The 16,711-nt window shown below is 45.1% G+C and overlaps 1 protein-coding gene across 1 annotated transcript in view; it reads left to right on the top strand.

Moving 5' to 3' along the window:
* Positions 1 to 229: 229 nt before the first annotated feature.
* Positions 230 to 16,711, top strand: part of LOC144498469 (decorin-like) — a 66,669-nt gene continuing 50,187 nt past the window's right edge. The window contains exon 1 of the mRNA XM_078219631.1: positions 230 to 487. The gene's annotated coding sequence lies outside the window, so the exon portion shown is untranslated. The remainder of the gene's footprint in view (positions 488 to 16,711) is intronic.

The raw sequence follows: 16,711 nt of genomic DNA on the forward strand, positions 1-16,711 counted from the left end.
TCATTTTAAGCATTTGTAACTGCTTCCTTTTCAAACCCATGGAAAGTGTCACCATTATGGAGTTTATTTTCTCAAACCCCGGTGACACGTTTGATAAATTACAGTTCAGATCTAGTGGGTGTGTGGCTTCACAAATCCACCAGCAAAGGGGAATACACAACTGGGGGGGTGGGGTGGGTAGAATCCAACAAAAGGCTAATAAAGTGTTCTTGGCTTCAATACAAGGGATATATCATTACCATATGATCAGGAGTTGCCGGTGTGTGTGTGTCAGTTAAAGTTCTCTGCAGTTAATGGGACCTAGTCTGGAGGCTAGCTAAAAGAACAGGAGCAGGGGAATTTTTTTTAACCAGCTGTGACCCTCCAGCGAACAGCAACAAGGCTCCCTCCCCCTTACACACCTGTACTGCTCTCCCCAGGCAGCTGAAAACTTCACCATCAGAACATCTTCAGAGAAATACTGGGACAGATCTCAGCAGCTGAAAAGGTATGGCTCGCGTCCAATGCTGATCAATTCAGTCTTGCTGTAAATAGTCATTTGATTGTGATTTTTTTCTCTCTGTCTAAAAGCTGTCGTCTCTGTGAATCTGAGCGACTTGTTCTCAATCTTTAACTCGATTGCATGCGTTGGATCCGAGGTACTTTTCCCATCCACCAAAACATACAAGGTTTGCTTTGCTGCAAAAATAAGTTGAGAGTTCTTCTTTTTATTTGCCCTTTCAGCATGGGCTAATTATTAAATGGCGTGCAGGACGGGCGCTTTGTTTTGACTGCAGTAATGTAAATGTAGTGAAATGTTTTAGCCTGCAACGCTCAGAGTTTAACGGGCTTGAGGATGGACGTGTTGTTGACTTTATCCCCTTAACGTTTGAAAGCACGAAAGGAGATGCAAAACTGACCTTGTAAGCTCTTTGTTAGCAGCACTCCGGGGGTGTAGTCAATTAAAGCGACACGGTGGAAGTGAGTAGGTAAGCCTGTGGTACTGGAGTACATTGCTGTCAGTCCCATTCACAGAATGGTGAAACTGAAGAGTGAAACACTCATATGGTCCTAAAAATGTTACTTTAATAAAAAGATTCTAGATGTATGGAATTCCGTGTTGTCTAATTCTGAGCTGTTCCATTTTCTGTCACAAGCTATTTTCTTAGCTTCATTTCTGAAATGATCACTTTGGTCTCTTCCTATAAGTGTTTGGGAACTGTGCCCAAATTCATGTTTCAATGCGGTAAAGTAAATAGTGGCTTGAGTGTCCCCTCGTAATGTTACATTCCCATAGATAGTGGCCAAACTATTCCCTTGTGCACCAGATTGAAATATAGATTTCTTGGGGGGGAAAAATTAAGAACAAGAATCACCACAAAGGATAATTCTAGTCATTTTAGAGTCCTTGCCTCCAATGTTTTGTTGAAATGTGTTGCAGTTTGAAGAGAATGTTTCATTAGTATTGTAGCAAGGTGACATATGCCCCACCTGATTTTTCCTTCAGAGATAAAAATTAATCCCCCTATAAACTCATTTCCATCTCCTTTGTTGCCCTGATCTATTGAATGGCAGGGTATCAGCTAAAACATGAGGGTGTGTGTGGCCAGGAGCATATTGTGATGGGGCACCAAATGGGGGGGATCATTCATCAACCAGTTGGTGCCCGCTGGGGCTCACTGAGCTGGACACCCCTGACTTACAAGGTCATTGGTTCAAGTCTCATGTCAGATAATTGAGCATGCAATTTAAGTTGATAGAAACACTACAGTGCAGAAGGAGGCCATTCGGCCCATCGAGTTTGCACCAACAGTCCCACCCAGGCCCTATCCCCATCACCTACATATTTACCCCACTAATCCCTCTAACCTACACATCCCTGGACACTAAGGGGCAATTTAGCATGGCCAATCAACCTAACCCACACATCTTTGGAGTATGGGAGGAAACCAGAGCACCTGGAGGAACCCCATGCAGACACAGGGAGAATGTGCAAACTCCAAACTTAAGGGTGGCACAGTGACACAGTGGTTAGCACTGCTGCCTCACAGCGCCAGGGTCCCAGATTCAATTCTGGCCTCGGGTCACTGTCTGTGTGGAGTTTGCACATTCTCCCCTTGCCTACGTGGGTTTCCTCCGGGTGCTCCGGTTTTCTCCCACACTCCAAAGATGTGCAAGTTAGGTTGATTGGCTATGCTAAATGGACCCTTAGTGTCAGGGGACTAGTAGGGTAAATATGAGGGGTTACGGGGCCTGGGTGGGATTGTGGTCGGTGCAGACTTGATGGGCCGAATGGCCTCCTTCTACACTGTAGGTATTCTATGATTCTATGATTCCACACAGACAGTGACCCAAGCTGGGAATTGAACCCAGGTCCCTGGAGCTGTGAGGCAGCAGTGCTAACCACTGTACCACTGTGCCACCGCCATCAGGTTGACATCAGCACAGTGCTGAGGGAGTGCTGCAGTGCCGCAGGTGCTCTCTTCTGCATGAAATATTAAACCAAAGCCTTGCTGCCCTTTCAGGTGGCATTACATTATGTTGAAAAAGAGCAACATATTTCTTACTGACATCCAGGTCAATATTTACCCTCCATCAGAGAACATACAGCATAGCAGGAGGCCCATCAGCCTATCACTCCTATACTGGCTCTTTCAAAGAGCTATCCAATTAGTGCCTATTTCCTCACTGCCCAACACATTATTCCTCTTTAAGTAAATATCCAGTTCCCTTTTGGGAGCTCCTATAGAACCTGCTTTCACCGCACTATCAAGCAGCACATTCCAGTGCATCAATTATCCTTTCATGGGATGTTGGTGTTGCTGGCTAGGCTAATATTTATTGCCCATCCTTAATTATCTTTGTGAAGGTGGTGTTGAACTGCCTTCTTGAACCGCTGCAGTCCATATGGTGTAGGTACTCCCACAATGCTGAAAGGGAGGGAGTTCCAGGATTTTGACCCAGGGATAGTGAAGGAACGGCGATATATTTCCAAGACAGGATGGTGAGCGACTTGAAGGGGAACCTACAGGTGGTGGTGTTCCTATGTGTTTGTTACCCCCATCCTTGCTGCATAAAATCTTTCTTCTTGTCACTTCTGGTTCCTTTGCCAATCACCTTAAATCTGTGTCCTCTTGTTATTGACCCTACTGCCAGTGGAAACTGGTTCTCCTCATTTACTCTATCAGATCTCCCCTAATTTCCTCTTTCCTAAGGTGGACAATTCCAGCTGCCCTAGTCTCTCCCCACTGCTGCAGTCTTTCATTCCTGGTCTCATTCTATCCTCTCGAAGACTTTGAAATCCTTCCTAACGTGTGAATCCTGCAATTGTACACAATACTCCAGCTGGATCTTACCCAGTGTTGTCGTGATTATGGGGTCTATCTCTTTAAGACAGCACAGCAGAAGAGGGTCACTTGGCTTGAGGGACCAATCAGAATCGAAAGTGAGTGACCACCCAGAGGGTGGAGTCCTCTCTTGGTTCCCATTGGCTCCTCAAGGCAGGTAACCCTCTTCTGATCTGCTGTCTTAAAGAGAGACCCCACAATCACTACAAGTGTCTTATAAATAAGTGACATAATTGCTTTGCTATTACACTGTTGCTGGCAAGCCCAGCATTTATTGCCCATCTCTAATTGCCCTGGAACTGAATGGCTTGCTAGGCCATTTCAGAGGACATTTTAAGAGTCACTCACATTGTTGTAGGTCTGGAGTCACATGTAGGCAGAACCAGGTAAGAAAGGCAGATTTCCTTCTCTAAAGGGCATTGGTGAACCAGATGGGTTTTTACGACAATCAACAATGGTTTCATGTCATCAGTAGACTTTTAATTCCAGATTTTTATTGAATTCAGATTTCACCGTCTGCCGCGATGGGATTGAAGCCCGGACATCATACGGTCCCATTATTCCCATGGGCTTCAGTTTTGCTAACAAGTCTATTATTGGCATATTGGCAAAGTTTGAAAGTTTGCAGAGCCAACATCAGCCACCTCCATCAATCCTCTCCGAAACTTAATTCAAGAACTCAATCGAGTTAGTCAGATATGATTTCCCTTTAACAAGCCTACACTGGCTTTCACTTCTAACAGTTTTCCAAGTGCCAATTAATTGTGTCCTGGACTAACCTCTCTAACTGTTTCCCTATCACCAATATTAGGCTGAGTGGACTTTTAATTCCCAGGTTTATCATTTTCCCCATTTTTGAACAGGAGTGTGACATATTCATCAGCATTACGTATGAAAACCCCAGATTATCTGGTCGTTATGACATTGCAGTTTGTGGGAGCTTGCTGTGCATAAAATTCCTACATTACTGCAATGACTATGAAGTATTTAATTGGCTGTAAAACACATGGGGGCATTCTGAGATTGTGAAAAATGCAAGTTCTTTCTTTTATCATCCATAGGGGCTGCCCTTGGAGTCCCATAGAATTACTACAGTGCAGAAGGAGGCCATTTGGCCCATTGAGTCTTTACTGACTCAGCATCTTATGCTGGCCCACCCACCCCCTCGCCCTGCCCTATCTCAGTAAGCCTGATGGCTAATCCACCCAACCTGCACACTTTTGGACTGTGGGAGAAAACTGGAACACTCGGAGGGAACCCACGCAGCAAGGGGAAACTCCACACAGGCATGTATTTTTTTCCGTGTGTCCCTTAAAGAACTATTAATAATCTTTAAACATCTGCATTAATTGTCACAGAACAGGGCCAACATGGGAGAATCTAGTATCAGGGAGGGTACAGTTTAAAATTCATTGAGCTCCCATTAAAGTTGGAGATGAGGAGGAATAATTTATTCTCTCAGAGGGTGGTTAGAATTTAGAATTCCCTTCCCCAGAGAGCAGTGGGCATTGGGACATTGAACATATTCAAGGGAATTGAGGGTTATGGGGAGGCAGACAGCAAAAAGGAGTTCAGGCCACAGTCAGATCAGCCATGATCTTATCAGTGGGGGGAACATGCTCGAGGGGCAGAATGGCCTACTCCTGCTCCTATTTCTTATGTTCTGTGTGGTACCTTCAAAGGCCACCGCACTCAGCTTCACAGGAACACTGCCTGACACTCTCTATCTCAATCGCTTCCCCTCTGTCTGACTCTCACCCCATTCCTTTCCTCCCCTCTCTCTTGTTACTCTCTCTATCTCTATCCCTGTTTTTCCCTCTTGCCCGCTCCAGCTGGATGGAAAGTGGGAATGAGAAGCTGAAATGGAGGGAGGTTTCATCTGTATCTAACTGCATTTTCTGAACTGCCCTGTTTTTGTTTGATGAAACAGTGAAATGGGAGATTGACTTTGTAATGGGCTGTGTGTGTGTGTGAGTGTGTCTGTGTGTGTGTATATCGTTGTATGTATCTGTGTGTGTTTATCAGTCTGTGTATCTGTGTGTATATTTCGGTGTATGTATCAGTGTGTGTGTGTATGTATCAGGTGTGTGGGTGTGTAGCGGTGTATGTATCAGTGTGTCTGCGTGTGTATATCTGTGTAGGTATCAGTGTGTGTGTGAATCGGTGTGTGTGTATCAGTGTGTGAGTGTGTATTGGTGTGTGTATTAGTGTGTGTGTGTGCGTGTGTGTGTGTATCAGTGTGTGAGTGTGTATTGGTGTGTGTATCAGTGTGCGTGTGTGTGTGTATCGGTGCTTGTATCAGTATGTCTGTGTGTGTATATCTGTGTATGTTTTAGTGTGCGTGTGTATTGGGGTGTGTGTGTAGCGGTGTATGTATCAGTATGTCTGTGTGTTATATTTGTGTATTAGTATGTGTATGTATCGGTGTGTGAGTGTGTATCGGGGTGTGTGTGCATATATCAGTGTGTGCGCGTGTGTGTGTGTATATATGTGCGTGTGTATCAGTGTGTGTGTGTGTATATCAGTGTGTGTATCAGTGTGCGTGTGTGTGTATCAGTGTGTGTGAGTGTGTGTGTGTATATCAGTGTGTGTATCAGTGTGTGTGTGTATCAGTGTGTGTATCGGTGTGTGAGTGTGTATCAATGTGTGTGTGTATCAATCTGTGTGTCTATCAGTGTGAGTGCGTGTATCGCGGTGTGTGTGTATTAGTGTGTGTGTCTGTATGTGTATATCAGTGTGTGTGTGTGTGTATCGGGTGTGTCTGTGTGTGTATCGGGGTGTTGTGCATCAGTCTGTGAGGTGGTCGCATAGGTTTATTTGCATGTGTGTGAAAGTGTGTGTGTGTATTCTGCATGTATGTATGTGTGCATGTGAGTATATGTGCATGGGAGGCGTTTGTGCATCTGTGTGCCTATATATGAGAGTGTGGGTGTGTATGTGAGAGAAATTGTGTGTGTGATTCTGTGTGTGAGGGTGTAAGTGTTTGCCTGCATGGGGGTTAGTGTGTGAAACATAGAAACGAGAAGCAGGAGGAGGCCATTCGGCCCTTCGAGCCTGCTCCACCATTCATTTTGAACACGGCTGATCATCAAATTCAATATCCTGATACCCCCTTCCCCTCCATATCTCTCAATCCCTTTAGCCCCAAAAGTTATATCCAATTTCTTCTTGAAATCACATGTGAACATGTTCAGGTTCCTAGCCATCAGTGTGTGTGTGTGTGTGTGTAAGCATGCATGTACATGTGTCTGTATATATGAGTGTGTATGTACACGTGTGTGTGTGTTCACATGCGTTTGTGTATATGTGCATGCGGGCTGTAAGTTGTCGGTTAGTCCGTGTGTCTCTGCTCCCATTCTCTGTGTCTCTGGAACACAGATTCTGCCTGAGCAGCTCAGCATTTGATCATTTTCTATTTCAATATCTGATCTTTCCCCAGTGGGACTGAACTGTCTGTAAATCATGTTGGAAGGGACCTTAGGATCCAGTCCTGCTACTGGGGGAGAGACAGAGAGGGAGAGACAGAAAGAGGAAGAGATTGGGATGGTTAATGAGGGCCAATGTTGCCAAAAATCTGTGTGTAGCAGTGTGAAGGTAGCAGCCAGCTCTGCTCTGTGAGAAATAACCGTCTCTCTCTCTCTCTCGGGGACACGGATTTGAAGGGAGTGGTGAAAGAACCAAATGTGACACGAGGAAATCCTCTCTGTCCCAGCTTTTGGTCGCCTGTTCCGAATATCTCCCCGTGTGTCTGGCTGGGAGAATTTGTCTTCGGAGGGCCCCCATGTGAAGTGTCTTTGGGATGTTCCATTCTGTTTCTGGTGTTATATTAATGCAAGTTGTTGTTGCTTTACAAGTCCTGTTCACGTGTTCCAACCCGGGGGGTTCTCAGCCCCTGTAACCCGGGGCCATTTGAACATCCCACAGTCACAGTCACTCCAACATCAGTGGCTGTGTCTTCAGCTGCCGAGGCCCCTAACTGTGCAATTCCCTCCCTAAAGGGGCGATGAAGGCCTGGTGGTATCATTGCTACACTATTCACCCAGCAACTCAGCTAATTTTCTGGGGACCTGGGTTTGAATCCCACCACATCCTCCCAGTGTTCCCTTAATGTGGCACCACATCATTTTACACCCCTCCACCCACTGAATCACTGCTCAGCCACACCCCCACCCACCGTGATCTAAAGAAATCCCAGCCTGTCCAATCCTTCCCAATCGCTAACATTCTCCATCCCGACAACTTAGAATCATAGACCACACAGAGCAGAAGAGGCCCTTCTGCCCATCGAGACTGCACTGACACGTGTGGAAACCTGACCTTACCTGATCACATTTGCCAGCACTTGACCCATAGCCCTGAATTTACAACGTGCCATCCTTTATAAAGGATGTGAGGCAACCTGCTTCTACCACACTCCCTGCAGAGCATTACAGACTGTCACCACCCTCTGAGTAATAAAGTTTTTCCTCAAATCCCCCTTAAACATCCTCCCCTCACCTTGACCTAAGAATATAAGATCTAGGAGCAAGAGTAGGCCTTCTGGCCCCTCAAGCCTGCTCCGCCATTCAATAACATCATGGATTACTTTATAAAAGGGGAAAAGCTGGAAACAGTGCAGGTCCAAAAAGACTTGGAGCAGTCACTTACACATAGAAAATAAGAGGAGGAAGAGGCCATTCGGCCCTTTGAGACTGACCCACCATTCAACAATATCATGGCTGATCCTCTGTCTCAGTGCCATACACCAACGCAATCCCCAGACTGGAACCTTAGAAATGTATGTATTCCCTTCTCGTGAATTGGCTTCCACACCCTTGTACGTTGGAGAATTCCACAGGTTCACCACCCTCTGGGTGAAAATATTTCTCCTCATCTGAGTCCTAAACGGCCTAACCCGATGCTGAGACTGTGATCCCTTGTTCCAGACTCTCCAGCCAGAGGAAACGATATCCCTGTATCCAACCTCTCAGAGATTTATAAATTTCAATATTCGATCCCCTCTCATTCCTCTAAATTCCAGTGACTACAGGCCCAGTTGCCACAATCTCCCCTTATACAACAATGCTGCCATCCCAGGAATCAGTCTGGTGAACATTCACTGCTCTCCCTCTACGGCAAGTATATCCTTTCTTAGATAAGGAGAGCAAAACTCACACAATACTCCAGGTGTGGTCTCACCGAGGTCCTGTGCAGCTGCAGTAAGACACCTTTGCTCCTTTACTTAAATCCTCTTGCAATGAAGGACAACATACCATTGGTCTTCCTAACTGCTTGCTGTACCTGCACGCTTGTTTTCAGTGACTGGTGTTCTCGGACACCCAGGTCCTTTTATACAACATTTGCCAATCTATCACCAGTCACAGAATACTCTGCCATTCTGTTTCTCTGTCCAAAGTGGATAATGTCACATTTATCCACATTATTCTGCATCTGCCATGTATTTCCTCTCTTACTCAACTTGTCTAAATCACCCCGAAGCCTCTTAACATCCTCCTCATCACTCACATTCCCACCAAGTTTCGTCTCATCAGCAAACTTGGAAATATTGCATTTGGTTCCTTCATCGAAATCACTGATATATTTTGTGAATAGCTGGGAACAAGAACTGAACCCTCTAGTCATTGCCTGCTGTTTAGAAAAAGATTCATTTATTCCTACTCACTATTTCCTGTCTGCTAACCAATTCTCAATCCGTGCCATTATATTACCCCCAATCCCATGCACTTTATTTAGCGCACTCACCTCCTATGTGGCACTGCTCCATCCTTTTGTGTGCAGTGTAGATTTACCAGGGCAGCACGGTGGCACTGAGGGTGGCACAGTGCTTAGCACTGCTGCCTCACAGTGCCAGGGACCCGGGTTCGATTCCTGGCTTGGGTCACTGTCTGTGTGGAGTCTGCACGTTCTCCCCGTGTCTGCGTGGGTTTCCACCGAGTGCTCCGGTTTCCTCCCACAGTCCAAAAGATGTGTGGGTTAGGTGGATTGGCCATGCTAAATTGCCCCTTAGTGTCATGGGGGCTAGCTAGGGTAAATGCAGGGAGTTATGGGGATAGGACCTGGGTGGGATTGTGGTCGGTGCAGACTTGATGGGCCAAATGTCCTCCTTCTGCACTGTAGGTTTCTATGATTCTATGACAGTCGCCCAAGGTCGGAATTGACAACTGTGCCACCGTGCTGCCCTGGTACTCAATGACTGGAGCAGCCTGATCCTCATTCTAAATGATGCTGAACCATGCTAAACCACATCAATATAATTAACCAGTGTCGGGATAGTCAGGCCTCCCATGACGTACAGAAACTGTGAAGAAATGTTTCACAAATAATGAACCTAATTTGATTGGTTCACAATTATTGCTGGCCAAAATTTAAGTCCCCCATATCTGGGAGGAAGATTAAATTAATTTAAATGACCTGCATATTTCCATTCCTCCTAGGTATCACCTTCCATTTTATCTTTCAAAATGGACACAGTAAGTAGTCTCACAACCAACAGGTTTATTTGGTAGCACGAGCTTTCGGAATGTTGCCCCTTCATCAGGTGAGTCTCCTGATGAAGGGGCAACGCTCTGAAAGCTCATGTTACCAAATAAACCTGTTGGACTTTAACCTGGTGTTGTGAGACTACTTACTGTGCCCACCCCAGTCCAACGCCAGCAATGCCACAAAATGGACACTGATAATGTTCACAGACATCAGGCCCTTGTTTAATTCTATTACCTCAACAACTTGAAAGGCAATATACACCAGCATCCCTGCACTCAATGGCGAAAAAAGTGATCCTCCCTTAAGAAATGGAGGTGTGAAAATTCATACGAACACACAAATTCGGAGCAGGAACCTGTTCCGTCACTCAAGAAGATTGTGTCTGATCTGATTGTAACCTCGATTCCACATTTCCGCCTCCCCGATAACCTTTCACCCTCTTTCTTGTCAAGAATCTCCCTATCTCTGCCTTAAAAATATTCAAAGTCTATTCCCACTGTCTTTTGAGGAAGAGAGTTCCAAAAACTCATGACCCCCTGAGGGAAAAAATTCTCCTCCTCTCTGTCTTAAATGAGCGACCCCCAATTTTTAAACAGTGACCCCGAGTTCAAGATTTTCCCACAAGAGGAAACATCCTCTCTACATCCACCCTGTCAAGTTGCCCTTTGTATCTTATATGCTTCAACCAAGTCGCTTCTTACTCTTCTAAACTCCAGCGATGCAAGCCGAGACTGATCAACCTTTCCTCATAAGAGATCCCACCCATTCCAGGCATTAGTATAATGAACCTTCTTTGTTCTCACTGGAACGACGGAGGTTGAGGGGCGACCTGATAGAAGTCTACAAGATTATGAGAGGCATGGACAGAGTGGATAACAAGCAGCTTTTTCCCAGGGTGGAAGAGTCAATTACTAGGGGGCATAAGTTTAAGATATGAGAGGCAAGGTTTAAAGGAGGAAATGTTTTACACAGAGAGTGGGTGGGTGCCTGGAACTCGTCGCCGGGGGAAGTAGTGGAAGCAGATACGGTAGTGACTTTTAAGGGGCGTCTTGACAAATACATGAATAGGATGGGAATAGAGGGAATATGGTCCCCGGAAATGTAGGGGGTTTTAGTTCAGTCAGGCAGCATGGTCGGTGCAGGCTTGGAGGGCTGAAGGGCCTGTTCCTGTGCTGAAATTTTCTTTGTTCTTTGTTCTTCTCTGATCTGTTTTCAATACATTTGCATCCTCCCTTAAATAAGGAGACCAATACTGCACACAATGCTCCAGTTGTGGTCTCACCACTATCTTTGGTTTTCCATTAATGAATCGGGACAGAAATAATAAATGCTTCTGGATGCCTATGCTCTGTGGGATTTAATTGGTAGGTTTTCTACCACATGTAATCTTGCACTGTTTAACATGTGCATAACTAATCAAGGATATTAATCCAATTTCAGAGTGGGAGCCAACATGAAAATGAGCAAACCAATTTATTTATCCCAATTCACAGATATGTTCCTTCCTGAATTTTTCAAGACTGTTTTAGAATTCATAGAATCCTACAGAGCAGAAGGAGGCTTTTCGACTCATCGAATCTGCACCAACCATAATCCCACCCAGGCCCTATCCCCATAACCCTATTCAATTACCCTAGCTAATCCCCCTGACACTAAGGGGCAATTTACCATGGCCAATCAACCCACACATCTTCGGACTGTGGGAAGAAACTGGAGCACCCGGAGAAAACCCATGCAGACACGGGAAGAATGTGCAAACTCCATACAGTCAGTGACCCAAGCCGGGAATCGAACCCGGGCGTCTGGTGCTGTGAGGCAGCAGTGCTAACCACTCTGCCACCGTGTCGCCCTAATTGTATGGGCAAGTGAGGTATTTTTGTAATATATAAGCATAATTAACTTCAGAATTCTGAAATCGGAAACAAAGAGTAAATTGCAATTTCAGTTTTAAAAGTTGGTCGCTTATGCAAAGGGGTTGAAAGTTCTTATTACAGTTCTTTTAAATTTGTTCTGACCTTTTTCTACTTAAAATTTACAGCACAGGCCATTCAGCCCAACGGTTCCATGCTGGTGTCTATGCCCCATGTTATTGAGCCTCTTCTACTCTCCCCATCTAATCCACTGGAGTGTCAGTCTTCATTCTGGAGTGGTACTTAAATGCAGAACCCTGTAACTTGGGAAGTGAGTGTGCCACCAACATAGCCACTCAGTCAGAGCTGATGCTGGAGGCCCTGAACTCCAGGTGAATGTTGGTATAAAGCTGTGGCCACTTCAGAACTGAGCTGAACTTGTGATGTCAATACAGCCTAAACAACCAACGTCTTACTATTGCCTAACACAATCACAAGTGAAAAGTAGCAGCATCAGTTTTCTGAGGGAAAAGTGAATGGGCACCAAGAAAACTTTGGAAACAAGTACTTGGCTCACATCAAATTAAATAGAACCATAGAATGGCCACAGTGCAGAAGGAGGCCATTCAGCCCATCAAGGCTGCACTAACTCTCCGCAGAGCATCTTACTCAGGCCCACTCCCCTACCCTATTCACGTAACCCTGCGCATTTACCATGGCTAATCCCCCTAACCTACACACCTTTGGACACTGAAGGGCAAAATAGTCAAGTTTAATGCCAGGACTTGCATCCACTTAAAATATGAGCAATGGTAACAGCAACAGTTCCATTCTTTCAGATTATCGGGAGCTAATCTGGAGGACATGGTGGTTTCCAGCTGCCAATGGGCAGGGTTTTCCAGCCCCTGTGGCATGATTTCCAGCAGTGGAGGCAGCTTGCCATTAGCTGCTGGCAGGATCTTGCAGTCCCACTGATGTTTACAGCATTTGTGTGGCTCTCCTGTCCAGCCATGGGGTGATGGAGGGATCATCTTCAGCGGGACTGGGGGAAAGGGCTGGAAAACCCTGCCGAATGAGTTTGCTGAGCCATTACAGAATTTAGTAGACGCGCAGAAAGGTTTTGATGCCTGAAAAGATGAAAAAACCATCGACAGCTACAAGGAAAATGCAAAGGGAATGTGAACACCATATCTAAGGAGCTGAAATACAAAGAAAAATACAGCTTTCTAAAACTCTAGTTAGATCCCGTTAAGAATATTTACAGTACTGTGGGTGTTCCTGCACAGGGACTGCAGCAGGTCAAGAACGCAGCTTCTCAAAGGACAATTACTGTGGGCAATAAATGCTGGCCTAGCCAGTGACGCCCCCACACTGATACGGGGAGAATGTGCAGACTCCACACAGACAGTGACCCAAGCCGGGAATCGAACCTGAGTCCCTGGCACTGTGAGACAGCACTGTGCCACCGTGCCACCCCTAAATGAAGGGTGAGATGTGAGAGACAGAAAATAACCAGCCATTGACCAATGGGTCCATGTTTATCATGTAAGAATTCCTATCTTCTGACTAGTTAGTGCAATGATCTGATTGGATGAATTAATCACATCTCCTCTGGCAATCACGGTATAGACTTGCCAATAAGACGGCGTTGAAATTCAACCTAAAAGATTCCATGAATTTGGAAGAGTTTAATGAAATTCACACCTTCATCTCAGCTAGTACCCTTGTTACAACCTTTCATTCTGATCTGCCGATACACTATCATTCAACAATGATAAACTTCTTCCCTCATATTTATTGGGTTGAATTTTAAGGACTGTTTCACATGTGAGTGTGTGTATCTATGTATTCTGTAATTTCCACAAATTCATTCCTTCATGGGATGTGGGCATCGCTTGGGAGGCCAGCATACTTGTTGCTCATTCCTCATTGCCCTTGAATGGAATGTTTTGCAAGACCACTTCAGAAGGCAGTTAAGTGGATCTGGAGTCACACGTTAGCCAAACCAGTTAAGGATAAGACTAAAGGACATTGGTCAATTAGATGGATTTTTGCAACAATTAATGATGATTTCATGGACACCATTTCTGAGACTAGCTTTTGTTCCAGATTTATCAATTGAATTTAAATTCCACCACCTGCCATTTTTTGATTTGATTTGATTTATTATTTTCACAGGTTTGGTATATAGTGAAAAGTATTGTTTCTTGTGCACTATACAGACAAAGCATATCGTTCATGGAGAAGGAAACGAGAGAGTGCAGAATGTAGTGTTACAGTCATAGCTAGGGTGTAGAGAAAGATAACTTAATATATGGTAGGTCCATTCAAAAGTCTGATGGCAGCAGGGAAGAAGCTGTTCTTGAGTTGGTTGATATGTGACCTCAGACTTTTGTACCTTTTTCCCGACGGAAGAAGGTGAAGAGGGTACGTCCGGGGCATGTGGGGTCCTTGATTATGCTGGCTGCTTTGCCAAGACAGCGAGAAGTGTAGAGAGCATCAATGGATGGGAGGCTGGTTTGCAGGATGGATTGGGTTACATTCACGACCTTTTGTAGTTTCTTGTGGTCTTGGGCAGAGCAGGAGCCATACCAAGCTGTGATACAACCAGAAAGAATGCTTTCCGTGGTGCATCTGTAAAAGTTGGTGAGAGTTGGTGGGATTTGAATTCACGTGCCCAGAGCATTAGCCTGAGGCCCTGGATTGCTAGCCCAGTGATATTACTACCATGTCACCTTACAGCATCATACAGAGTATAAGTGTGTGAGCATCAAGCAAAATATTAACACAAGGTTACATGAACTCATTGCATTTAAATAGCAACTTATCTTCTCCTAAGTTCAACTCTTCTGTCCCTGTATGTAACATGTTGGGTCATCTCCAATAGGAATGGGAGCTTGTACTGCAGTCTATAAATAAGAGGAAAAGCTGCTATTGAAGTATTAAGTTCCATTGGAGTCGAGAGCAGGGGTTCGTAGCTGACACAAGAATACAACACAAGATATAGCAGCAGGAGTAGGCCACCAGGACTTTCAAGTCTGCCCCGCCATTCAATACGATCATGACTGATGTATGCTGGCCTCAACTCCTTTTCTGTGGTATTTTCCCATAGCTCTCTATTCTTCAATCCATCAAACATTTATCCACTTTGATGATACAGCCTCCACCACCCTTTGCGTCAAAGAAATTCAGAGATTCACCACCCTGTGCGAGAAGAAATTTCTATGCACCTCAGTTTTAATGACTAGCTCCTTAGCTTGTAACTATGTCCTCTTGTTCGTGAATCTCTCACTGGCAAAATTGGTGGAGTAGTGGATGACGTGGAGGGCTGTTGTAGGCTGCAAAAAGACATAGATAGGATGCAAAGCTGGGCTGAAAAAAGGCAAATGGAGTTTAACCCTGATAAATGTGAGGTGATTCATTTTGGTAGGACTAATTTAAATGTGGATTACAGGGTCAAAGGTAGGGTTCTGAAGACTGTGGAGGAACAGAGAGATCTTGGGGTCCATATCCACAGATCTCTAAAGGTTGCCACTCAAGTGGATAGAGCTGTGAAGAAGGCCTATAGTGTGTTAGCTTTTATTAACAGGGGGTTGGAGTTTAAGAGCCGTGGGGTTATGCTGCAACTGTACAGGACCTTGGTGAGACCACATTTGGAATACTGTGTGCAGTTCTGGTCACCTCACTATAAGAAGGATGTGGAAGTGCTGGAAAGAGTGCAGAGGAGATTTACCAGGATGCTGCCTGGTTTGGAGGGTAGGTCTTATGAGGAAAGGTTGAGGGAGCTAGGGCTGTTCTCTCCGGCGCGGAGGAGGCTGAGGGGAGACTTAATAGAGGTTTATAAAATGATGAAGGGGATAGATAGAGTGAACGTTCAAAGACTATTTCCTCGGGTGGATGGAGCTATTACAAGGGGGCATAACTATAGGGTTCATGGAGGATATAGGAAGGATATCAGAGGTAGGTTCTTTACGCAGAGAGTGGTTGGGGTGTGGAATGGACTGCCTGCAGTGATAGTGGAGTCAGACACTTTAGGAACATTTAAGCGGTTATTGGACAGGCACATGGAGCACACCAGGATGATAGGGAGTGGGATAGCTTGATCTTGGTTTCAGATAAAGCTCGGCACAACATCGTAGTGTTGTACTGTTCTATGTTCTATGTTCTAAAACATTTCACCATCTGCCCTGTCAGGTCTCCTCAGGATTTTAATAAACAATAATTACTAATGGAAACGGGCTACTGCTGGATCTGCCATCTTTGATGTCATTAGTTTACCAGGAGCGCAACCCAAAGTACAAATGCAAATTGACGCAGTTAAAGACCAGCTGATCCAACAAATATGCCCCAAACCTACGTGATGGTTGGGGCATCAAGGTTAGATGATATCAACCCTTGTCCCCTGGCTTTGAATCCTAGTGCCTCATCCACCAGAGAGAGAGGTAGAGAGAAACCCATGGTCAACAATAAAAATCTGCGACATTTGATTTGATTTATTATTGTCACATGTATTAACATACAGTGAAAAGTATTGTTTCTTGCACGTTATACAGACAAAGCATACCGTTCATAGAGAAGGAAAGGAGAGAGTGCAGAATGTAGTGTTACAGTCATAGCTAGCATGTAGAGAAAGATTGACTTAATGCGAGGTAGGCCCATTCAAAAGTCTGATGGCAGCAGGGAAGAAACTGTTCTTGAGTTGGTTGGTACGTGACCTCGGACTTTTGTATCTTTTTCCTGACGGAAGAAGGTGCAAAAGAGTATGTCCGGGGTGAGGAGAGGGTGCTGACCTTAAACCTTAATTATGCTGGCTGCTTTTCTGAGGCAGTGGGAAGTGTAGACAGAGCCACTGGATGGGAGGCTGGTTTGCGTGATGGACTCGGCTTCATTCACGACCTTTTGTAGTTTCTTGTGGTCTTGGGCAGAGCAGGAGCCATTCCAAGCTGTGATACAACCAGAAAGAATGCTTTCTATGGTGCAACTGTAAAAGTTGGTGAGAGTTTGGGGCGGCACGGTAGCACAGTGGTTAGCACTGCTGCTTCACAGCTCCAG

The sequence above is a fragment of the Mustelus asterias genome, chromosome 9 (genome assembly GCF_964213995.1).
Source record: "Mustelus asterias chromosome 9, sMusAst1.hap1.1, whole genome shotgun sequence".
Lineage (NCBI taxonomy): Eukaryota > Metazoa > Chordata > Chondrichthyes > Carcharhiniformes > Triakidae > Mustelus > Mustelus asterias.